This window comes from Alligator sinensis, unplaced genomic scaffold (genome assembly GCF_000455745.1).
Source record: "Alligator sinensis unplaced genomic scaffold, ASM45574v1 scaffold471_2, whole genome shotgun sequence".
Taxonomy (NCBI): domain Eukaryota; kingdom Metazoa; phylum Chordata; order Crocodylia; family Alligatoridae; genus Alligator; species Alligator sinensis.
In genome coordinates this window covers 1,874,475-1,879,664 of record NW_005842143.1, presented here as the reverse complement: position 1 = coordinate 1,879,664, position 5,190 = coordinate 1,874,475, and the positions used below count along the sequence as shown (strand labels likewise).

The window sequence follows — 5,190 nt, the reverse complement described above, 5'->3', positions numbered from 1 at the left end:
GAGTGCACAGTCACACCCTTTCCTCCACCTCCTTTTCCTATCCCTCCCGTGACTGGGGGAGGAGGGCAGAAAGGGGAGTGCTCTTTCTGCAAGCAGACACACACACCTCACTGACACATTGTCACAAACACAGCAGATGCACTTGAAGCCAGCCACAGCTGTGCCAGCAGCGCTGACAAATTCACAACACAGTCACTGTCTAACCAATCCAAGTTCGGACAAAGATCCTGAAATGTATCCAGAAACATAGGCAGACAAGGTTTTTTGGGTAAATCTTGTATCTTTTATTAAACCAAGTAAAATAGTTGGAAAAATTCTTCTTTGCAAGCTTTTGGGCACAAACACCCTTTGTCAGGCTGAAGAGGCATCTGCAGTTGGTCTGTGCTCTTGCTGGATGGAACAGAAAAGAAACTACAACATATACTTCAGAAACAGCACTCTCATCTCAGCCAATCAAGGCATGGACACTGAAATACAGAAACATCGTAAAGCCAATTGGGGCTGAGAGTAACACTGGCACATTTGCCTGCATTGTGCATGCAAATTCCAACTAATCAAAGTAGAGAGACTCTCTTTCCTCTCTCACATGCACACACCCAAGAGGCAGGCAGACAGACAACAAAGCCACCCAGGGCTCTGACCTCAGAAGCCACCATGTGACTCTGTCTGAAACTTACTAAGGCATTACATCAGCCTGGAAATGAAAGAAGAGAGCTGGGACCAAAATATTGGTTTTCTTAAAAGGGCAATTGTATGGAGAGTTTTTAGAAAGACTGGACTTTGCTTGAAGGATCTTTCCCTCTCTGTGCCTGCCTTGACTCTTTCCCTCTCTGTGCCTGCCTTGCCTGGTTTGCACACAACTTAGAACTGTGGGAAGGGCACCTTTAACTTAAAACCTTTTAATGTTTGTGAAATCTTAAAAGGGTGCCACCCATTTAGGCCCATGACATTTACACTGAGATAGAATTTGTGCCTGTCATGCTCTGCTCTGTAAATTGAGAGAATCCTTGTCCATTCACTAAACTGCATTCCCCCAGCATCGGGCAGCTGTGAAGTTTTATTGAGATAGAAAAAACTGGGAATATGAAGGTATTAGTTAACATCTGTTCATTTAAAAATTAAATAATATTTTGTACTTCCATAGAGCTCCTGTAATTCAGATTCACCATGAGACTCTGGAGAACATTGAATATTTTCCGTAACTCAGAAGCTGTCTCTCACAGAAGGCTAACATCGACAAAGAAATCCAATATCACCTCAGTGTGCAAATGCAGCCTTTGGACACCTGGGAAACAGGTGTTTGAAGATCGTGACATCAAATCTGAAACCAAACTCATGGTTTATCAAACAGTTGTGATCCCCACCTTACTGTACAGAGCTAAGATGTGGACAACCTATAGGACCTCAAGTTATTGGAGAAGTACCATGAGTGCTGCCTGTGAAAGATCCTTCAAATCCAGTGGGAAGATAGACATACCAACATGAACGTCCTCTTGCAGGCGAACACCATGAGCGGCGAGGTGGCGATAATCATCCAACATCAGCTTTGCTGGGGCAGCCACATCATCTGGTTGTCCAACTCCTGACTCCCAAAGCAAGTTTTATTCTCCCAGCTCAGTCAAGGAGCATGCCCAAGAGGAGGGCAGAGAAAGCGCTTCAAGGACATCCTCAAGGCCAACTTGAAAAAGGCAACGTTGGCATCAACTCATGGGAGACTATCACACAGGACTGCTACAAATGGAGGAAGAGTCTGCTGCAAGGATCTCAGTACTTTGAAACCTTATGATGACAACAGGAGAGGGAAAAACAGGAGCAGCAGAAACAGTCTCGCAGAGTGAATCAAGAATCCGGAGCCACCCACCCCACACAGAAACATGAGCCCAAGTTGCAAAAGAGTCTGCTATTCACAGATCAGCCTCATCAGCCATCTTTGGACCAACAGATAAGACAGTCATGGAAGACAATCATCCTGGCTGCCAGGGAGTGCTGAACAAGTGTTTTTCAAGCAAGAATCTCCACGATTTTTCAGCACTACCAGATTTTATCTCACAAGATGCTTTTTACCCAAGGAATAACACTTTTACTGCTGATGCAGTAGAAATACCTGCATGAGTCTTCGGTTAAAATGTTGGTAGCACATCACCAATAATGTGGCTTTAGTTCCAACATTTTGAGGAGGCTTTATATCTCAGGTTTTGGCACTGTTCTGTCTCTAATCTTGATTCACCTCAATCTTTCTGAGGACTCAGTGATGAAATGAATCAGTAAACTCCAAAGGCTGAGTGCTTTACTCAGGTATGGGAGCTACTGAAAGTCAGGTTTCTGGGGTAAAGAAAGCACTCCCTCACCAATGATGATCACTTTATTCATCAGGTATATGCATCAGGAAATCAATATGAATTTCCCCTAAACAAAGACTAACAAACCTTAACATTCAAATTGGAATCATCTTTGAGTGACATCACAGACCCAGATCCTGCAAGCTGAAGAATCTGTGACTCTTCTGGTGTCACAAAAAAGAGTTTAACTTGACTTGTAACAGCCTAACACCCGCCAGTCACATCCTGGACATATGGCAATATATCAAATGTGAACAAGGCTGTTATAGATAGATACCACCAATTGGAATTCCAAGCATTCAGTCCCAGACTCAGCTTTTCTGGTTAGGTCTTTATTTAAGAGGTAGAGCTGTCAACGTCCTGAGGCATAGGATCATGATACAGAATCTGGTTCATTGGGTCTAGAAATAGGAGCCAATTTCTTTTCCTTATATCAGTCATTTCCCTTCACATGATCCTGCTTCCTTCTCCTTCTTTGTTTGCTGAAGACTGCACAGGGAACAAACAACTTGTGAGGCATGTACATGACTGTGGTGTTCTCCATAACTTGAGAAAGACTGTTGTTGCTGAAGAAAGTGAAAGAATTTCCAAGTCATAAAAAGAGATTTTGTACCACTGTAGCTTTCACAGTTTGGCATGTTTTAAGGTTTCCCAATTACAGTAATGAGAATTGTATTATGCTGGGTTTGTGTGGAGGCTAGGGGATACCAAACCATGTTTTGGGAGATGGTTCTGTTGTTTTCAGAACTCATTTTGGATTTAAACTATAATTGATGACTTAGTGGAAAACATACATTTTGAAGCTCTTCCAGTCTAAGATACTGTCTAATGTATTTGTGGGGGGTTTTCTTAGGGTGAGAGCCAGCATTTGGTTCAACAGTACTCCTGAAAGGAAAAATGGCTGGCATAACTTTTGGCTAGTGAGCTTCTACCTCAGGACAGGCTAACTTGGAGTCATTGGTGCATAAAGGGTGAATTGTTGTGTGTGGGAGAGAAAGAATACAACCAAAGGAATAGGAATACATTCAGTAACTACTGGGGAATCCACACACATAGGACTCTGTTGGGATTGTGGAGAAATTCCATCCGGGTATTTGCCTATGTAGGAAGGACAGTCTGCCTTTTTTAGCAAAATAATGGTTCATTTTCTACTCTGCTTCTTGTAAAAGCTCTCCTTGTGTGCTGCATTTCAGCTCACAGATGTTCCCATTTCCACCCCCAGATGACTCCATTTATAGCCTTCATATGTTGGTTAGCATGCCAGTGGAGGCTGGGAAAAATACTTAGGAATCCAGGGAGAAGTCTGAAGTGCTTCAGAAAAAAATGCTGTTCCTTTTTCTGTCTTTCTCTGACTAGTGTTAGAAAACAGATATTTCTGAAATCCAGAAGTGTGGCAGGTAGTACTGTGATTTGTAACAAGCAGCAATCTAGAGAAGTAGAATCGACAGACAGCATGGTTTTGTGAGAAGAGACTTTGTATGTTATCTTAAAAAAAGGCTATAGAAGAGAAATGTATAAGATGCCCTGCAATCAACAGTGGATTATTAACTACTGATATGTAACAATGGACAGGTGAGAGTTAGGTGTAGTTTTACATAGAAAAGCCTTTGTATTTGTGTGCCCAGGTTGAGCTATATAGGACCTGATTTTTAGAGTGCTTAGTATTATATGACAGTTTATATGTTCAGAGCATAGTTCCCACTGACCTAAATTGCAGTTGTGAATACATCCCCTCAGGACCATCCTTCCTACATACTGAATGAGAGAGGTACGCTGGAAAAAATGAAATGTGATCAGGTAATTAAAGACTATGCACAGCAGGAGCTGAATTACATTTTTCACAGACAACCTTAATTCCTGCATCACTTGACTTCTGAATGTTTAATTTGGCAGGCGTAATATATTATTTTCTATTTTTTAATGTAAGTTCTTAGGCTTTCAAAAAAGCCAGCTGGACACAACAGAATTTCTGTCACATGGAACCAAACTGCTCCCCAAGTTGGGTCAGCAGCAGAGTTGTGATGTTGAGATACACAATACAGAATTGTGTCCCTTGAGTCAACCCCCTACAAGTGGGCTTGAGATGGGAAGCAAAGACTATGCTTCAAACCAAAAAGCTCTATTGTCCTTTCTGCCTGAAGAAAAGAGCATGGCAGCACAGCCTGGTGACTCAGGGCAGGGTTTCAGCCTGGGGTAGGCATTGCCTCTCACTCAGCTGCAGAGGAGGAGAGTTTTAGAACCCAGCTGTTCCCTATTCCAGGTGAATACACCAAGCCGTGCTGTGGCTATATGCTGGCCCAGAGTGAAGGTCTACATTTAAGTCCTTTTACCTGTCTGATGGCTTCTAACTTCAGTGCTTGTCCTCCTGTAGCCCAGAAGTGGCCCTAGGACTGGCCCAGCCCAGTGCAGACTCAGCAGGTTAGAGAAACCCTCTCCATATCAGGGACTTGCACAAAGTGCAGTTTGAGCATAGTGCCTTGTCCCCTTCCTTTGGCAGAGGCCTGGAGAGTAGCAGGTTTCCCATGTCTAACAGAAGCTTCAGGTCAGGGGTGGCTTGAAGTTGGGGCTGCTGCCTTGGATGGCATCCAGGTAAATGCAGGGGCCACAGCCTGGAATGGCCACCAGGGCTGACCACGTTTTCTTAGTGGTGCTGCAGGGGTCTGGGTTCCAGCCCGCTTCCCTGGAATGCCTCTTGCCCACTGAGGGGTGGAGTGGGAGGCATGTTGGTAGCCACTAGGTTGTAGCCCAGTGGTAGGTGAGCTGGCTTGCTAAGGTTGAGGTCCCAAGTTTGAGTTCCCTCTTTGCCTGGGTTTCTAGAGCTGCACCTCCACCTTTGCTCTTTCCCATTCCT

At 43.9% G+C, this 5,190-nt stretch overlaps 1 long non-coding RNA gene across 1 annotated transcript; it reads right to left on the bottom strand.

Moving 5' to 3' along the window:
* Positions 1-270: 270 nt before the first annotated feature.
* On the bottom strand, positions 271-5,175 carry LOC112550550. The gene is made up of 4 exons (XR_003094452.1): positions 4,670-5,175; positions 4,046-4,112; positions 1,478-2,905; positions 271-467 (listed from the first exon to the last, which is right to left on the bottom strand). It is a non-coding gene; the product is annotated as an uncharacterized LOC112550550 (long non-coding RNA).
* Between the last annotated feature and the right edge of the window lie 15 nt (positions 5,176-5,190).